The sequence below is a fragment of the Cupressus sempervirens genome, chromosome 3 (assembly GCF_028749045.1).
Source record: "Cupressus sempervirens isolate cs-2001-9-10 chromosome 3, ASM2874904v1, whole genome shotgun sequence".
NCBI classification, from domain to species: domain Eukaryota; kingdom Viridiplantae; phylum Streptophyta; class Pinopsida; order Cupressales; family Cupressaceae; genus Cupressus; species Cupressus sempervirens.
In genome coordinates, this window is record NC_143120.1 from 191,782,631 (window position 1) to 191,804,215 (window position 21,585).

Consider the following 21,585-nt stretch of genomic DNA (forward strand, 5'->3'; position numbering starts at 1 on the left):
TAGAAATGATGAATCTAGGGGAGGAACCCCATCCAAAGAAGATTCTTATAGGAAATGAGTGGGAACCAATATTGAAAGCAACAACCTTTAGAATCTTCCTCAAATATAAGGACATGTTCATGTGGGTGTATAAGGACTTAAAGGGGATGTTTATAGATTATGCATCCACTGAATACCCCTCATTCTTAGAGAAAGACCAATACACAAATGACCTCATCAAATGAATAGGAACTATACAACTAAAGTACATGAGGATATCACTAAGATGCTCGATGTAGGTATAATATCCAATGTATAGACTAGTGAGTGGGTTTCACCTATACTTATATCTCTAAAAAAAGATGGGAACCAAATCCAAAATTGTGTGGATTTTAGATGTCTAAATGAAGTAACAAGAAAAGATTGTTAGAGTAATAAATTATTTTCTTATTAATTAAATCATATTAATTTAATTATTAACTCACTTATTATCTCTAGTTTACTTAAACTAAACTTTAGGCATATAAATTTTTTTTTTTATATTAATTATTATCATGCAACTTAGGCTTATTACCTGTTAGGGTTTTGATCTCCTTTTATAAGGATTGATTTATTTGTAATTTATTCATTCACTTTTGATAATAACAATCTCTTTTTTTCTCATCAAGAATGTCTTATCTATAGATCTGGGAATTCTAGCCTCCATAGCTTTTGCTTCTATCTTTCCATGATAGGTGTTTGCATTCAGGTGATTCTTGGGAGTTATGGAGTTGATCTTTCATTAATTTCAAAAAAGATCCCGTACCAATCTCATTTAGTGATATTATTCTAGAAGAAGTGGCCAGTCATGAAATGTACTCATTCATGGATGAGTTTTAAGGATACAACCAAATTAACATCAACAAAGAAGACAAACTAAAGCTACATTCATAGTGGAATATGGAGTGTATTCCTAGAACATGATGTCATTTGGACTACATAACACACTTGCCACATTCCAAATAATTATACTCCACATATTTGATGAAATATCCATAACAAATTTCAAAGCTTTCTTGGACGGGTGGCCAATCTATGGTGGGAAGGGGAACCACCTAGAAGCCAACAAAGAGTGCATGGAAAAATATTAAAGGGAGAGGATGGCATTGAACCAAAATAAATATAGATTTATGGTCTCTCAAGGCAGACTCCTAGGAAACATAGTATGTAGATAAGGATTGAAAATAGATGCCAACAAGATCAAAGTTATTTTTAATATGGAAGTTCCCATCAATGTGACTAGTGCCAAATCATTCTTAGGGCATGTGAGACACTGTTCAAGGTTCATAAAAGGATTTACAAAAGTATCCCTCCCTTTGGAAATATTAATCATGAAAGGAGAATACTTCATCTAGAAAAGGAGTAGGAGGAGTCTTTCCAAGAATTGAAGATGAGACTAGTGGGAGGGCCAATTCTTCTATACCTAGACTGGAACAAGGAGTTCCAAGTTTATGTGGACACTTCAAACTATGCAATTGACACCACACTGCCATAAAATGGAAAGGAGGGGTTGAACCATCTAGTTTACTTCACAAGTTGGCTACTTTTAAAATCTTAACGCAACTACAACACCATCGAGAAAGAAGCACTATGTATGGTGTGTGCCATTAAAAAAATGAGACAAAATTTATTAGCCATGCCTCTCTTTTTTTTTTTTGATCATCAAGCTCTTGTGTACTTGGTAAACAAGCTTATTATACAAGGAAGGATAAGTAGGTAGCTAATTGTCCTTCATGAGTTTACTTTCAAAATCATAGTACATCCAAGAAAGACCCATGTGATTGCAAATCAGTTGTCTAGGATAAAATTAGGAGAATCTGTTGGAAAGGGAGTAAATGAGGATTTTCTAGATGCACATCTATTTCAAATTATAGTACTACCTTAGTGGTATGAAGGAATTGGCCAACACCTATCAACTTCTACTTTCCCAAGGATATTCCAGTCACTAAAAGGATAAAGATTGCCTTGAAAAGTTGGACATTCCATATCATCAATGGATTGTTGTACAAAATGGTACTAGATGATGTACTACAAAGATGTGTAATAGAGGAGGAAATTCCAAGAGTACTGAGGGAGTCTCATGAAGAATTTATAGGAGGCCACAAGGGACTCGATGCTATAACAAAAAATATTACTAGTGGGACTTTGGTGGCCTACACTTCATGCAGATGCTCAAGAATGGGTTCTAAGTTGTTATGCATGACAAAGAGTAGGAAAATCCCTCAAAAGAGATTTCACCTCACTTTCCTTGTCACAACTACATGCAATATTTGAACAATGGGGGTTAGATTTGTAGGTACTCTACCTACCAATAACACTCACAAGTGTAAATATGTAATAGTGATAACAAAGTACCTCACAAAATGACTGGAGGCAAAGGCACTTTTTGACAACACAACACAAAGTATTGCAAGATTTTTCTATGAATAAATAGTGACCTGGTTTGGCATACCCTATAAATAACAAGTGATAGAGGAGTTCACTTTGTGCATCAAGCAATTAGGATGATGACAAGCGAATTTAAGATCATTCATACCCTCTCTAGTCCATACTAACCTCAGGCTGATGAATAAGCCAAAGTCAGAAACAAAGGTTAGTGTCCATTTTATACAAGACACACATAGTAGAACAAGAGGATTGGGAAGAAAGGCTTCTAACAGTCTTGTGGGTGTATTGGACTAATTATAAGGCCACTACTAGGAAAACTCATTTTTGTATAATATAAGGGTAGGAGGTCATATTGCATGTAGAGTACACAATACCAAGATTGAGAGTAGTGGTTGAACACATAGTAGGAGATATGCAAAGCGTAAAGGAGAGGCTCAATGCCTTAATAAAACTAGATGAAAGAAGGATGATAGCATAATGGGCTATAGAGGTAGCACAAAAAAGATAGAAGTTTTTTCATGATAAATATTTGAAAAGAATGAATTTTCAATCTAGGAAGTTCGTATTTAAATACAATGGTAAAAATAAATTAAAGCTAGGGAAATTCAAGGTACATCAGTTGGGACCATACATAATAATGAAAGTAAGAGCAAATGGAGGAATAAATTTATCAACTCTCAACAATAATCTCTTAAAATACTCTATTAATGGGTCCAAGTTGAAACTTTATGAAGAGAGTAGAGAGATTGTTCATATTAACTTATAGAAATAAAAGAGGAAAAATATGGGTACAAAGAAGGATAACTATACTTAAAGAAAATAAAAGGGAAAGTAAGAGGAGATAAAGAAAATATAGAAGGAAAAAAGTAAAGGAAAAACTAAGAGGCCACACTCAAACAATAAATTCTATTGGATATAATTATTTATTTGTGTGTTGTCTTTGATGTCACACAAATGTCATATCAATTGTTAGTTAGTGCTTACTGAGCTCACTTGGTCAGAAAGACTATTTCCCTTGTCTACTGAGCATTCCTAAAGATTACTTTGCGAAGACAGTGTCTACCAAGCTCACTCAGACGTTGACAAAATTTTGGTAGGAAATAGTGTTAACTAAGTTCTCATGGTTAGTGAAGGAAAGTTGGACAGAGTTAGTGTTCACCGAGTTCACTTGATTGCCAAAGGATTTTGCAAGTTCATGGTGTTAACCAAGCAGCTATTGGTTAACATAGGAAATCATCTCAGAACCAATGTTTACTGAGCTAGGTTGGCTATCGAAGGATTTTGTTGATTTGGGATATGAAGTTTAATTATTTCAAGTATTGATTCCAACTGACTATGGTAATGATTATTGGTCATTGCAATTTGTATTGAGCCAACTTGACAATCTCAACAATATAAATATAAGGTCAAGTTATGATTTTCAGTAGTATGCAAGTGTATTGATTGATTGAGAAGGAAAGTGTATGAGCGAACTTGAAGGATGGTTAGATATATTTGTGGAGCAGCAAAGTAATATTTGATCAAGAAGGATCAAGTTTTCTGTGAAGCAAAATAGAGATTTGGATTCAACAATTTAGTTGCATCTAAAGTAGGTCATTTCATCGTTACTTTCTTACCATTGTAGCAGTGATCCAAAATATCTTAACAGAGTTGGTTTAACAACCAGTTGTAAATTCTCTAATAGGGTGACAATTCCATTTAATTTTTTTAAGAACTCTTACCAGGCCATTTCTAACAGGGTGATTAAATCCTCTAACAAGGTCACACCTAACAGTGTGTTTTTGTAACCTTTAACTAGGTTGGCTCCTAACAAGCCTCACTTTAGAAGAGTGAAAAATAGTAACTAGTTACATTGGTGGTTTTTCCCATATTGGGTTTCCACATTAAATTTGGTGTCTTTTGTGTTCATTTCTTTTCTCTCATGTTTGCAAACTATTACTATTGATTTTAGATTAGCTAAAGTAAAACATACTCTGCATTTACCGAGTTACAACATTTTTTAGTATGTTTACTGAGTGACAAGAGACAACTTTTCAGCATGGCAAGGACTCATGAGACTTCATCTGACTTCCATTGGTGATTCAGGATTGAAAATACCTTGATGAAGAATACAAAACTCCTACTGGTACATTATTTGTTGGAGATATTGCTGAGAAAAAGAACCATAACACCATGATGATAGATATTGCATCTGCTCTTAGCTATGAGGAATTTGATGAAATCAAGGATTGCAAAACCACTTATATGAGAATAGCTATTGCATCTGCTCTTAGCTATGAGGAGACATATATGGTGGTGATGAAAATGTGAGGAGAGCCAAATTAGAAAGCCTTAGAGGAAAATTTAATTAAATGAGAATGAGAGAAGATGAAAATATTGCCAAATATGTGGAAAGAGTCAAAGCCAGTGTCAATGCAATTAGAGCATCTGGAGGAGAAATCAAGGAAGAAATGGTTGTAAGTAAACTTTTCAGAATATTGCTTCTTATCTATGCAATTAGAGTATCCTCTATTCAAGAAAGGAGGTGTGAGACAAATCATAAGATAACTTTGGATAGCTTAGTAGAAAGATTGACAACTTTTGAGCTAGACAACTATGACAATTATGTTCCAGCTTCCAAGAATATTGAATCTTCATATGAGGCCAAGCTTTCACTTAAAGAGAAAGGCAAGAAAATAAAGGACATTTAGTCAGAAAGTGAAGAAGAATCAGAGGAAAGTTCTGATAGTGATCTTGAAGTTGTTGAAGCTTTACTTGCAAGGAAATATTCTAGAGGCAAAAGAAAATACAAAGGTAAAGTTCCCTTAATCTATTTTTCATGTGAAGAAGTTGGTCATATTGTTGTCATGTGCCCAAAAAAAGAAAGCAAGGATGAGAAGACAAGTCACAAGTGCAATGGCAAGAAGGATTTCAAAAATCACAAATCATTCAAGGACAAAGGTAAGAAAACTTGTTTTATGGCTAAGGATTCTGATAATAGTGAAGATGAAATAGTTTACATTGTTGTAAAAGATGAATCTAATGAGGAAGGAGATAAGATGTCACTTATTTCTCATGTGAGAAAAAATGATACATGGATCATAGATAGTGGATGTTCACATCATATGACTAGAGATAAAACAAAGTTTGAACACTTTGAAGACTATGATGGTGGTAGTTTAAGGTTTGGAAACAATGAACCTTGTTGCATTAAAGGGAGAGGCTGAATCTCATTAACCAAAGAACTTGTATTTGAAAAAGCCTATTGGGTTGAAGGACTAAAACATAATCTACTGAGTGTGGCATAGCTAATCAACATTGGATTCAAGGTAGAATTCATGCATGGCAAGACAAGACTATTGGACGACAAAGAAAAATTGATTGGATCAGGCAAACAAACAAAAGGTAACCTATTTTATCTTGATCTTGGTGATTACTCGTGTTTTATTGCTCAAGTTGAAGAAATTTGGTTATGGTACAGAAGGTTATGTCATGTAAATTTTGATAACATGGTGAAAATAAGAAAATTCAGGAAAGTAAGAGGCATTCCTAGTTTGAAGAAACCAAATGTTGGACTATGCAAGAACTATCAAATTGGAAAAATGGTAAAGACTAGTTTTAAAAAAAAAAATTATTAATCTGAAGATATCTTGAAAATTGTGCATACTGATTTGTGTGGACCTATTGGAATAGAAAGCTATAATGGAGAATAATTCTTTATTCTTTTTGTTGATGACTACTCTAGAATGATGACTATTATGTATTCAAGAGAGAAGTCAAAAGTATTTAAGAAATTCAAATGATATTTGGCAAGAGTAGAGAAAGAAATAGGGAAGAGACTAAAATGCTTAAGATCAGACAAAGGTGGTGAATTCATCTCTAATGAATTCAACAACTTTTGCATTAAAAGAGGAATCAAAAGATAGGTATCAGCCCCTAGAACTCCCGAGCATAATGGAATAGCTAAAAGGAGAAACAAATCCATCATGGATTGTGCAAGGACTCTAATGAGTGAAAAGAATGTTGCTATCAAATACTAGAAGGAAGTTATCAGCACTGCAGTTCATACTTTGAACTGAGTACAGTTGAAGAAGGACTCATATAAAACTCCCTATGAATTATGGTATGGCTATAAACCCATGTTAAGCTACCTGAAAGTATTTGGAAGTAAATATTATATCTTGAAAGAATCTAGAAAAGACAAGTTTGATGTAAAAGGTGATGAAGGTATATTCTTAGGATATTCTTACAGAAGTAAGGCATATAGATGTTTGAATTTGTCTACTCATAAAATCATAGAAAGTGCACATGTGAGAATTGATGAGTTTGTAGAAAGGACTGAAGAAGAAAGAAAAAAGGAACCAAAAGATTACATGAGATTTATTTACATCAAACCTGATACATTGCCAGACACATCTGTAAATAAGGAGACTTCTACTCTTGAGTCTTCCTCAATCACTGAGTTGCAAGAAGTTCAAAACGAGTCACAAGGACCCAAGTTACATACTGAAGCTATCGAGCCAATGCCTACTGAGTCTAAGCAACCAAAGCCAAAAGTTGAAATTCAAGAGGAAGAATATGCAATTCATTCAAAAGGAAATGAACCTATATTAGCCAAGTATGTGAAAAGGCATCATACACCTGATCAGATTATTGGAGATAAAAAAGAACGTACTATGACAAGAAGTGATTTAAAAGGTACATGCTTACTTGCTGAATTTGAACCTAGAAGTGTTTAAGATGCATTGAAAAATGAAAGTTGGATTTAAGCTATGAATGAAGAAATTGAACAAATACAGAAGAACAAAACCTAGACTCTTGTACATAGGCCCAAAGACAAAAATGTGATTGGCACAAAATGGGTATTCAGGAATAAGTTGAATGAATATGGTAAGGTATCAAGAAACAAAGTTATATTGGTATGTAAAGGCTATTCTCAAGAAGAAGGCATTGATTATGGTGAAACTTTTGCTCCTGTTGTAAGACTAGAAGGTGTCAAGACCTTACTTGCATATGCAACACATAAAGGATTTAAGGTATATCAGATGGATGTTAAATTTGCATTTCTCAATGGTATTCTTGATGAAGAAGTCTACATTGAACAACCAGAAGGTTTTGTTGATCTAAAAAAAGGGACATGGTTTGTAAGTTATACAAAGCATTATATGGTCTAAAAAAAGCTCTTAGAGCATGGTATGAGAGGTTGCACAACTACCTTGTACAGATTGGTTTCTAGAGAACTAATCATAATACTAGTTTGTACATCAAGGAAGGACCAGATAACAAGATTGTATTGGTAGAAATATTTGTGGATGATACTTTATTTACATGGAATGGCGATCTACACAAAGAATTTTTAGAGCAAATGAACAAAGAATTTGAAATGTCTATGTTCAGTGAGATTAAGTTCTTTGTTGGATTACAGATATAGCAAAGCAAGAATGGTATCTACATTACTCAGTCTAAGTATATCAAGGAGGTACTCAAGGAGTTTGGTATGGAAGATTCAAAACCAATTGGAACCCCCATGTGTATTGGATTAAAACTTACCAAAGATGATGACTCAAAAGAGGTAGATTAGACCTTGTATAGATTAATATTAGATTGGAAAATTATAGTATGTAGTTCATACAAGACTTGATATTGCTCTTGTAGTTGGTATAGTGGCAAGATTCTCTGCAAAACCCAAAGAAAATCATATGATGGCAATCAAAAGAATCTTGAGATATTTGAAAAGCACTAAAGGCTATGGTTTATGGTATAAACTTGGAGGAAATCTAGACCTAAAAGTGTTTACTGATACTAATTGGGTAGAAAATATTGATGATAGAAAAAGAACAAGCGGTGGAGCATTCTTTCTTGGTAAAATATTGGTATCTTGGACAAGTAAAAAGAAAAATTACACATCCCAATCTATAGTAGAAGCAGAATATGTTGTAGCAGTAGTGAATTATTCCAATATTGTTTGGTTTAAACAGTCGTTGCAAGGTATGAAGGTTGAAAGCAAAGAACGAGTTGTCATGTTTTGTGATAATACAAGTGCAATTAACATATCAAGGAACCTAGTGACGCATTCCAAAACTAAGCACATTGCTATAAAATGTCATTTTGTTAGAGAAATGGTGTAGGAAAAAGAAATTAGATTGGAATATGTCAATACAAAAGAACAGATTGCAGATATATTTACCAAGCCATTACCTAAGGATGCATTCCTATATCTAAGAGGTAATTTAGGGGTCATTCCCCTATCTGAAGCTCACTAAATAAAGCTTTAGTGATGCATCAACAAAAACCTAGTTGAAGATCAATCAGTTGATGCAACATAGTCAAAAGAGAACATTGCATATGAATCGGTACTCATTTGGTATGTGTTGCTTTGGCATGTGTTGTCAAAGAGGGAGAGTTTATTGTCTTATCTTTCTAAAATTTGTTTTGAGAAAGAAGCTATGTAATTCCTTCACAGAGGGAAAATACTTCATAAAAGAGAAAATTGTGGTATAAAATCTAAGAGGGAGAAACTTTCTATCAAAAAAAGTCTTGTTCTCAAATTTCATTGTGCTATGACATGTTATGTTGCCATCAATGCCAAGGAGGGAGATTGTTGGATACAATTATCTAATTGTGTGTTGTCTTTGATGTCACACAAATGTTATATCAGTTGTTAGTCAATGCTTACCGAGCTCACTTGGTCAACAAGACTATTTTCCTTGTCTACTAAGCATTCCTAAAGATTACTCTGTGAAGACAATGTCTACCAAACTCACTTGGGCATTGAAGGAATTCTGGCAGGATATAGTGTTAATCGAGTTCTCATGGTTAGCAAAGGAAAGTTGGATAGAGTTAATGTTCACTGAGTTCACTCGGTTGCTAAAGGATTTTGCAAGTTCGTAGTGTTAACCAAGCATCTATTGGTTAACACAAGAAATCATCTTAGAACCAGTGTTTACCGAGCTGGGTCAGCTATTGAAGGATTTTGTTAATTTGGGATATGAAGTTTAATTATTTCAAGTATTGATTCTAACCGACTATGGTAATGATTATTGGTCATTGCAATTTGTATTGAGCTGACTTGATTTTTAGTAGTATGCAAGTGTATTGATTAATTGAGAAGGAAAGTGTGTGAGTAAACTTGAAGGATGGTCAAATATCCTTGTGGAGCAACAAAGTAATATTTGATCAGGAAGGATCAAGCTTTTTGTGAAGTGAAACAGAGATCTGGATTTTACAATTTAGTTGCATCTCAAGCAGGTCATTTCATTGTTACTTTCTTACCATTGTAGCGGTGATCCAAAATCTCTTAACAGAGTTGGTTTAATAGCCAATTGTAAATCCTCTAATAGGGTGATAGTTCCATTGAATTGTTTTCAGACCTCTTACCAGGCCACTTCTAATAGAATGATTAAAACAAAGTCACACCTAATAATGTGTTTTGTAACCTTTAACCAGGTTGGCTCCTAATAGGGCTCACTTCAGAAGAGTGAAAAATAGTAACTAGTTACATTGGTGGTTTTTCCCATATTAGGTTTCCACATTAAATCTGGTGTCTCTTGTATTCATTTATTTTCTCTTGTGTTTGCAAACTATTACTATTGATGTTAGATCAGCTAAAGTAAAACATACTCTACATTTACTGAGTTACAACATTTTTTAGTATGTTTACCGAGTGACAGGAATAATTAGTTTTGTCAGACATCTAAGGATCTGTGAAAATATTTGTGTGGTAACTGATTCACCACCCCCCTCCCCACCCCTTAGTTACTCCATCTATATTTCCAAAAAATTCAACCTATATGGAAGAAACAAAGTGGGAGAAAGTGAAACAACAATAGGTAGGAAGCTACAAGGTATTGCAGGGAAAATGATAGAGGATCTTGTGGAGCCACCGCAAAAGGGCTCATACAACAAGTAGAGGAAGGGAGAATTTGTGTCATATGAAGTACAACTAGATAAGGTATAGAAGAAATAGGTCAATATAAAAAAGAGATAGGGTATGAAAGAAAGAAACCAAGATACAAGACATATAGGGTATGGAAGAAATAGGCAAACATACAAAATAGACAAGGTATGTAAAAAATATGCCAACATATGACTTCAAGTGTATGGTAAATAGTAAGGAGATTGTTATACAATATACATATGGATAAGCTAGGAGCTTATCATATGATGCACGAATAGAAGGAAAGAAGAAGCATCATGCAATAGGGTTGCATACAAACACCAACAACATACACATACCAAGTAATAAAGGATGTATGAAAGGAATAAAAAGTCTAGTTGTACAACATATAAAGATTGTAAAGGTGATTGTATGAATCAGAAGGAAGAGCACCAAAATTGGCCTAAGGAGAATGGTAAAACACACAATGGATAGTGATCAAAACAAAGGAAATATGAATTTAGTTAGGGTAGGTAAAAGGTATTTTAAAATGGTGAAAATAAGCATAGGTAATCCAAGAAAGGGAATAATTATTGATTCAAGAAAAGACAAGGGATTACAAAGGAAAATGATGTCTACTAAAAGAAGGAAAAACAAAAGAGCATTGAATAGATTATAACCGCTAGAGTCACATTTGAAAGCATGGTGGGAAGTGAATGTAGCATATGTTAGGAGAATACCGAAGAAAACCATGTGCTAAAGAAGGCATTGCGCAAAGTAGAGGCAAATAAAATCATTTCTATGTCAATTTTAGATTTAAAATAATTTCAGCCTATTTTGAGAATAATTATTACTGGATATGATAAGAAACGACATAAATCAATGATTCAATATTTTCAACATCCCTTTCCATTTCATATTCTACAAAGGAGATTAAAAAATGTATTGGAGATTCCTAACTGAGTTGCAATATCTAAACAAACCCCAACCAAAATGACAATGGAGAAAAAGAATAAATGGTTGGGGTTGATGTGCAAGAGAAATCTCACAGAGTAGGAATTGGAAGGTATTCTAAGCATGAGAAATTGTAGGGGACTGAAGACATTTTTTTTTAGCAAATGAGGAGTGGAAGTGCATTGTGAAAATGGTGAAAATAAAACTCACTAGTGGGAGCTAAACATCCAACATATCCATTTGGATGTTGTTGATAGTGAATGGGTTGAATTTAAGGAGGGTTTATAATAGGGATCAACTTCTTTCACAGTGATTAAGGAATTTTTTGGAGTTAAAGCATAAGGCATTTTACATGCAATTGCCTCTTCTTTGGAAATAATTTAGACATAGGTGGCCCCATAAAACAGGAGTACATTTGTAATAGCAAATAGAGTAGAGCCCTACAAGATGATCATGACCTATTGGTTCCATGTGGATACATTTGGAGTAGGTAGTGGAGGAGGAGAGCCATAAAGGAAAAAACTACGACACCAAGTTTTTCAGGAGATTTTATTCAAACTAAAAGTATAGAGCAAGGCGAAGAGAATAAAAGCTTAGATAAATAAGAATGGGAAAGCTTAGAAGAATTTTCAACCTTAAATTACCATGAAGATGAATTTTGGTTAAGTCAAAGTAATTTCAAGGGAGCGCCACTTGATGTTGAATTTCTTTTTTTAGGAGAAGTCTTGGTGCTCACAACCATACTTTAGGAGCTGAAATTCACATACCAAAGGGGAAGGATGAGGTAGGCCATATGAAAATTAGACATATAGAGGAAGTTTGTATAGAGGGAGGTTTTTGTATGGAGGAAACCAATGCAAGGGACCATATGTAAGAAGTTTGTATGCTAGGAGGAAGCCATACGATACCTGGAGAAGGTAATATGCTTAATTAATAAAAATGTACAATTACACAAAAGGCGACTAAAAAAGGGGTGAGCGATGAGGTAATTCATCAATGGGGAGACAAAATGATTTCATTTCCAATTGTAGCTAATTTTTTAGTAGAAAATTTGGTTCCACCAGAATAGATGAACCAAACCAAGGTGGTAGAACTTCAATTTCATAAGAATGGCCCACATATTGTCAAGCTCAATACTCTTGAGGGAATTGAGATGGCTCAAACTATTGCATTGGTAGTAACATTTGAAAGGAAGAAGGGAGTACAAGAGATGCCCACCTATTGTGCGAAGCAAATGGAAGGGATTGGAACCAAAAAGAGGTAGTATAGGTTAAGGATAAAGTGTTAGATAAGATAAATATATTGCTAGAAATATTTAAGATGACTGAAAATGATGTACCCCCACCTTCACTAACCCTATTGCAAGTAGAAGAAGAAGACAAGATGGAAGAAGTTCAGAGAGGAAAACCTTCACTAGAGGAAAAATTCAAAACGCTCCTCAAAGTCTTATAGGAGTGGAATAAACCACTAGGGAAATCAAAAAGTAGACTAAGGGACATAATTTTGATGCCATAGCCAAAGCAATGGAATCCCTTGCAAAATTCATGAAGGAAGACTATCATAAAGACTAGAGCATACTCATGCAAAGTGGAATAGGTCATGGAGAGGAAACAAAGATATGAAAGACATGGAGTATCATACCTACAATTATGGAGAAGCCACCTCTCATATACTCACTTTCTTAGATGGAGGAGGTGTTTATGGGGAAATTCCTAAAACTCCATCAAGAAAAGGAGTTGGGAAAGAAGATAAAAGAAGCATGGGAATTAGAGAAAGTAGCCTAGAAAAAAAGAGTTGGCATTAGTAGAAAAGGATAAGATGGAAACCTTATGATTGTTACGAGGATTTTGAGCTAAGCAGATAAAAAGAGAACATTATCTACAACTTTTCCAACAATGCACATCTAGTTCAGAGACGTCTTCCCACCCTACGTGTTGATGTCTAGTTTTCTTTTGGTTAATTATTGGGCAGTCATCTGAAACATGACTTCTTTTTGGGGGGGATTATGTAGGGAATAATAAAATAATAATATAATTAAAGATAGTTAATAGTGGGTTTGGGTAGTTAGGTAGCGAGGAGATGTGTCAATTGGTCTCCCTAACCAATTTAACACTATTCAAGAGCAATAGAACATAAATGATGTACTTATTGTTTTTACTAATAAATAAAGATGATTTTTTACCTTGTAAATATTTGGTATAATTATCTTTGGTAATAATTTCTTATGTTGATACTAGTAACGTTAAATTGATGCTTTGGCATATTGTATTATGACCATTCTATACATGTTGATTCTAAAGATATATTTGTTGATGCTACTATTACTCAAGGGAACAAATATATAACATGTCCTAGTCATCATTTACAAATTTACAATGACTCTTTACCATCTAATTGCACCAACACTATTACCCAATTTTTGTCACCCAAAGAATACATTACTTGTGATTATAATGCTAAAGAAGATAATTAGGTTGTCAACAATTTTGAACATCTCCAACTTGAACCTACACCTCATTCTCCACCTAAAACTCAGTCTCAACCTCAACCAAAACTTTGTATTACCTTTTATCATGTTGATACAATTAATGCACGTGATGGTCATCTTTATATTACTACTAGGATATCTCATATCCCTTCCCATGGTATTTAGTTGACCCTTCTTCTATGGTAAATGTTATAATTGAAGAACAATTTTTTTACAAACGATTACATAAGGATGTGTATGATTCATCCAACATTTGGATTCAAACTTGTAATGGTTTTTTTTATTATCCTCAAAGTAATATATTTTTTCCTATCACACTTAGTGGTAAAGTTCTAAATACCACATTTGTGGTTATTCCCACTTGTGATCAATTTCAAGTTAAGCTTGGTATTCCTTGGCTTTCTTCCATGAAAGCTATAACTTCTACTATACATAAATGTCTTAAATTTATTCATGGTGGAGAAATCAAAACTATTAACCATAGCCTTTGTCATCCCTCTAGGCCTCGTGATTTCACTACTATTGATTTCCTTTGGCCTTTTTTAGTAGCTCAACACCACAACATCTTGATCATCTATTTCACTCTTATAAAGATTTTCACATTAAAAAGATTTGTGAAATTATTTTTCTTATGAGTGGTCTTCCTTTGAACCCAATGGTTCCTCCCTTTTCAACATCTCCATCACCTACTCTTATTCCAACCCCACAACCTATTGTGATTCCTTAAATCCCCCAATTGCAAGGAGATATAGAACCTATGGTAGTTAATACTAATCTATCTCAAGTATATTCATAAGATAAATATAATTTGTGTGCCCATGAATATCATAAAAAATTCCAAGCTAGAGCCAAAGATGACACTCATGATTTGCAACATGCTTCATCCTCTCATATACCTCAATAATTTTCTATTTTTGACCAACCTATGACCAAAATTGGCAATTATAAAATTTTGTGTCTTGGATTCTACTATGATTAATATAGATGAAGAAGATACTCTTAATGGTTTTACTAATGCTAACAATGATATACATGCTAGTGATGGAGAATATAAAACTATTGATATTCATATTGACTTTGCTAATATTCTTTTGCACTATTTGATAATCACTCCTAGTAGAAAATGCAATGACTCATAGCAAGGTCCTTGTTTGGATCCAGCTATTGCTCCTACTATGTTGGACATTGATCCTCTTACAAGTTTCTCACCCTCCATACATGCTACAAACTAAAGTGTGGGGTAGGTGACCCACTTGACTAGATCTTCTTATGCAGTGGTCTTTATGTGTTTTCCCATTCTAATGTGTTTCCCCCATGTCCAAATTGCTTTAAACAATCCTCATTTCTTTATTGGTGCAAGTTTATAAAAGTGATCAAATATGTTGTAATCATTCTTCTATCTATATATTTTTTCTTCTATATATCATTAGATGTTGTGTTGTACATATACCACTATTTATAAATGTCCCCTTGTGTAGTTTTCTCAGATGCTTACGTCATGGTAGAACTAATTATTTTTTGTCTCCATGATGTCAACCCAAGAAGATTCTTCTTTTTAACTCTTATATACTTTATATCCATTGTGTTGTAGTTCTACTTCCTTTGGTGGATGATGACATTTCATATTTGACATAATATTACACATATTATTGTATCGTCATACTAACCCCAAAGTTAGTAGATCCCTATTGTGCTCTTTCTTTTATCCAATGTTTATTTCTCTTGAAGTGTTCTCTCTTGGGGGAATTTCATATTAGAAACATCTCTAGTGGTCAATTGTATTCTTTTTTAAAATTTGTTGCTCCCATTGAGGTGTTTAAAATCTCTCTAACATGGGGGCAATATACATTTCTCACATTGTGCACACATGCACTGCAATGATTTCTCTATTGTAATTTTTTTATCCCTCTTTAGACTACCAAATAGTCTAAGAGGCATGACCCTTTCATTTTTTATTCTTCCTTGGATTTCCAAATTATTCAGGAAGCTTGATCTTGTAACTTGCACATTTTATGATCCCTTAGAGATACAATTTTTTTTATGCTTGAGTTATTTTTTTAGATTCACCTTTTTGGACATAGAGTTACTTAATAAGGAATCTTTGATGAATTGACTAATATGCCACACACACTTTCTATACCATTCAATTCCATATGCATTGGGTTGACTATCATGTCACACACACTTGCTAGATCATTCAATGCCATCTCCTTTTTGAAATGTTCTTTTTGGGTGTGGTTCACAATACATAAGACAAACCTTATTGGGTGGGTTGATCACTATCTCTCTCTTTGTGTTAGTGACATATTTCTTATTGTGGTTTTGGGATTTGGCAAAGATTCAAATATGTTAGAGGCTTGGTATTTTATTTGTCTCCTTGGTCACGATACAATTATCTTTTCCTTTTGGTCTACTTTACCATGATCATGAGTTAGGCTCATACTCCTGCTATAGTAGGAGATAAATGTATTGTACTCTTAAAATGAAAGCACCCATCATTTAAGACTTTAGCTCCCATCCTTTTGTGAATTTATGGTCCATGGATATATTTGTGCTTGAACAACTATATTTCCCAATCTAATTTCTTTTTTCCCAATTCTTTTTGCATAACCCATGAGACCTAAAAATTATGGACCCTGGGATTCCCTCATATAGAGGTTGACCGGAGTTAATGTATATCGTATAGGCCAACCCAAGTAAATATATACCTATGACTAATTAGCTTTAGCTCTCATTTCCTCTGAAGTTCCTCAATTGTTTTCTTTGGTTGGCTCACTTTTTTTTAAATCCCAAAAACCAATTTTCAAGGGAGCTTGAGGATTTTATTTTCACATCATGTATGCACAAGAGACATTATCATACATACATAATCATATGGCATTCATAAGGAGATACATATGCACACACGAGACATCTGTGTCAAGCACATTAGCATTCAAGGATTCATTGGGAGCATTTCCTCTTCAAGATCTAGTATCCATTATTGGTCATAAAGGGGTGAGATCTACATTACATTCATTCATTTTCTTCTTCTTCATTCAAGTACATATACATACATGGATCCATGAATTTTTATTGGCAAGATCCATTGAATTCGTTGAGATTTCTCGCATTCACAATTCAAGAATCACCATCAACAACATTTAGCATTACAAAATCCTTCATAACAAGGGGTTCATTAAGCAAGCTAAATTATTTATGGCTTATCTTTCTTCCTTACATGTTTTATATCTTATTTGATTTCAAGGTTAATTCCTCATCTAGGACTTGACCAAAGTAAGCCCTTCCCAACAAAAAGATTCATTTATTCTTATGTGAAGGTTCCAGGATCAGAGTTTTGGAATTGATCTGAGTACCCTTTTCAATTTTTTTTGAGATTTGTAAAAGTTCAAGCTCTAGTATACATTGACCTTGGATGACCTATACCTCTAGGTTGATATATACCCTCTATTATGATATGTTTCCTCCAGTTTTACATGATATGCACTCAAATAAAAAGCATATATTGTTCTAAGAAGTGAAATCATCGAGATACACAAATTTTTGAGGGATAGAGATATTATCATTGGAAGTCTTTCCACAATACCTACCCCTAGTTAACTTTTCTTGTTGGATTGCTAAATTATTTTAGGCTATTTTTATGATTAGTGTTACTTGGTTACCAGATTTGATTAGATGTATTTCATATTCAGTTGATTTATGTGTTGTTCCTTAGTTATTTCATGTGTTCATGATTATTTCGATAATGATACATGTATGTTCATATAGTGATTTTGATTAATTCATGATGTTAGTTAGATGAATGATTTATATGCAGTTTCTATGGTTACTTACCCCATACTTGCATGTGTATGGTGTACTTGTATGTTTTACTTTATATTTGATGTTTCTGATGTAGTTAAGGGAGGGAGTCGTAGTCACCTGCTAGTCGGGATCTACATGATGCACCACTCTTCACCATTGCCTATTTAGTTTAGAATATATGAGTATGTACATGCATGGATTTTATGTAGATTGTAGGTATCGGGCATCAACTTCCTTGAATTGCTAGGATGAGCGTGCCCTATCGCAATATCTCAATGGTAAAAGTGGGGAGATAATTCTTGAGTCCAAATGCTAACCTAAGCCAATTGTACTAGAAAGTAGGACACGTATCTGAGTTGTTTACCCATCGGAAATCATCAAGTGGCATGAATTTGTGATTTTGACCCTTGAGTTTGATTATGTTATTTATCTTTAATTGGGTTTTTATATTTGGCTTTGTGGGTCTGTTGCGATTTCTATTATAATTAAATCAAATTAAAAGATAATATAATGATTTAATTTAATAGAAACTTTATAAAGAAAAATCAATATTTAATTAAATTAAAGGAATTAAATTTAAAGATATATTTAAAGTTCTAATTTTGGCGTAATTATATTTATTTAATTTAATAATTATTATTTAGGAGTTTCATTTTTATAATAAACTCTAAATAATATTATTAGTTAAATTAATAAATATATTATTAAAAAATGTCTTGTGAATTAATAAAAGACAAAAAGAAATTGTTTTAATAAAGTTATTTTAATTAAATTGCAAAAAGCTTGTGTATGAAATTAAAATATAATTAAATAATAAAGGAAAAGCGGTTTTGCATGATTACACAATCGAAGCCCTAAATTGGGGAAAAACTCTTTATTAGGAAATTATAGTTCATTTCTCGAGAACACGGGTTTGGAGGAGCTGATTTCTGAGAAGAAGGTTTTCAAAAGAAAAAGGAAATTTTTTGCAGGTTTTGTGTGTTTGTTGTTTAGCTTTAGATCCAAGTAGGATCTCGTGAATTTTACGTAGTAGATTCATTTTTAAAAATATCTGTCTTCTCCATGTCTAATTGAAATCATTCTAGCTTATATTTAGGTTGAAACCCTTTTGTACGAATTTCATTGTTCTTCATTTTTCGAAAACTTCTGTAAATAAATTGAAATTAGAAACCCTTGATTGTTAAATTTGGAGATTCGTATTTAGAATTGTTAAAATCAAACCTAGGTTTTGAAAAAGATTACCAGAAGTTAAATTGATAGATTTGATAAGTTGTGTTTGTTCTCATATCAGATCCATTAGAAAAATTATCGAAAACATATATATTATAATGGAATTTGCAAATTTTATTTTGAGGGTATTGTTCTTTTTGTTTCTTTTAATATAAAACTAATTTAAAAATAAAATGAAAATGAATAATTGTTGAAACTTGTAATTTTGTAAGGATAGGGGGTGATGTTGTCTTGTTTGTTTTTTAAAAAATAAAATAAAAATGAAATAGGGAGGCGGGTCACCAACGCCACCTCCTCCTCCTCTTTCTTTCCTCAACCTAGGAGCTTGTAACTACTAAGCAGCCCGCAGCTGTCTAAGGCATACTACGATTGCTTAAAGTAGCCTGCATGAAAGGTAAGATTTTTTTTTAAAAGTTTTAATTTATTTATATTTATATTTTTTAATTTATATTAATTTTAGTATATGCTAATTAAATATATTATATGTTAATAAATTATTAATGTTAAATGTTATTAATATTTTCCATATTTTTAATAATTATTGTTGTTTCTTAATAATTTTTAAATTAAAGTTTTAATTGTTAAAATATTTTTGGGAAAGTAAATTTGAGGATTATAATTTGGAAAATGACTGTTTTAGTAAACTTGGGTTTTTACTCGACGATTCAATTTTATATGAAAATGATTCCTATTATTATTAGGGGATTTTTATTACATCTTTTGATAATTCAAAAACTTTAGTAAATGTAATACTTTGGTAATGAAAACGTGAATCCTAGATTGTAATTGAAAAAACCTGTCAAACTATAATACTTGAACATAAAAATGAAATGGAAACTTGAAAACCTTGAGTGAAAATTGAACTATTGTATTTTCAAAAACAAATGAGTTATGAAAGTTACATTGTTTTGTCCTTTATATGATGTGTGGCTTACTATTGTGGGTTTCAGGTTTGACATAGTGCTCTAACCAAATCAAGATGTTTACTAGAGGCTGGGCTATTTTGTTTTATGATGATGTTTTATATACAATCTTTTATACCTGACTATGGTAATGTGTCACGTGTTGTCTATAATGAGTTTTGATCAATGCTTGTTAGTGCTTTCTAGTTCATGTGTAGAAATAAGGTGAATGGTGTGACTTTTCTAGTGTAACCTTTGAGTCTTCTATCAATTGTCTTTTGGATGCTTTCTAGTTACTTGTATAGGATTGAGGTGATTATTGTGATTTATCTTGTGGTGCTTTCCAGTTACTTTCATATGACTAAGGTGAATGTTATGATTTATCTTTTGGTGCTTTCTAGTTGCTTGTATAGGACTAAGGTGATATTGAGATTTCTCTTTAGGTGCTTTCCAGTTGCTTGTAAAGGACTGAGGTGAATTTATATGTTTTATCTTTAGGTGTTTTCCAGTTGCTTGTAAATGACTAAGGTGTAAATTGTGATTTTATGAGATATATTTTTCTAGCCCTAGGGTAGGTAATCTATGTGTACATTGGGAAGTGGCTTGCAATGGAGCCCGAAGCCTAGAATGGTTGCTTGGGTAACCCATTGTAAGTTGTTTTTATAAGTGATAACCTCTCGTGAAATGAGTTTTAAAATGAATTAATAAGAGTCTATGTTTTTTCCTCGCCCATGCTTCAAGTACTAGTATATGCTAGGATGGGAGTGTTACCAATTTAACATACCTCCTAAATTGCTATGTTATATGCTGAACTAAGTGTGTTTTATTTGTTGACTAAGTGTGTTTAGTTGCTGAGAATACATATTACAGAATGAAAAGAATGCAAAAAGTAAAGTACAAGAATCAGTAAATAGGAAAATTGATCACCTTTATTTAGAATACAAGTACCAAAATAGTACATTTTTTATTGAATAATCCAAAACTATTTTGATGAGGTACAAAGTGTTCAAATTTTACACAGTACTTAAATACAATGCATTCAATATCTCAAACATTCTTAGCTCCTAACATAGTATTTGAATTAAACACATTGTATAAATAGAAAAGTACTGAAAAGAGATAAGAGGAAAGGCATCCATTGCCTGAGCGGAAGGTTTGTTGTGCTACATGTTGAAGGGTTGAGCCCGCATCTCCATCTGGGTAAACCTGCAAAAAAATGAAAGAAGAGATGGGTTAGTTCATATGAGCTGAGCAATGGAAAACTTTCCTATCATCTGTACTCTACTGTTCCTATAACATGGTTATTCATATAACTATGTTAAAAGACCAGAAGGTAAGAGAAATCTAAAAAATAAAACATGTTTATACTAATGAGTTTGTTCCATGTGCAGATATAGGTATGAAGACTTGAGGCTATTGAAGGATCATGTGTAAGCTACATGCATGAAGCCTTCTACCTAAGTTTGTTTGGGCAAAGATAGAAGACACTGGGGAGACTATCAAGGGGGCATAAATAAGTTTTAGGTATGGGAACTTCCGGTTGAACCAATGTAGCTGATTGAAGACATTGAGGAGATCATTGAAGGGACATGCATAAGTTACAGGCATGAAACTTTCTACTCAAATCATGTAGAGGCGAATACACGAGGAGATTGTTAAAGGGGCGTACATGTGTTACGGGTATGAAACCTTTCAATCAAATCATGGAGGGCTCATGGTTTTCTTAGTCTACAGGTTAAAGGATAAAGGGACATGCATGTATTACGGGCAGAAAAGAAAATAAAGAGATGTAACTTTCAAAAATAATAGGATAGGCAACAAGCTATAACGTAACATAAGGTCACATATATTACAACAACATGATCAGAAAAATAAGTATATAATTAACTACATAGGGTAGATCAATCAGAATGGGTTCAACAAAGGTTAAAGGATTATAAGTTTCA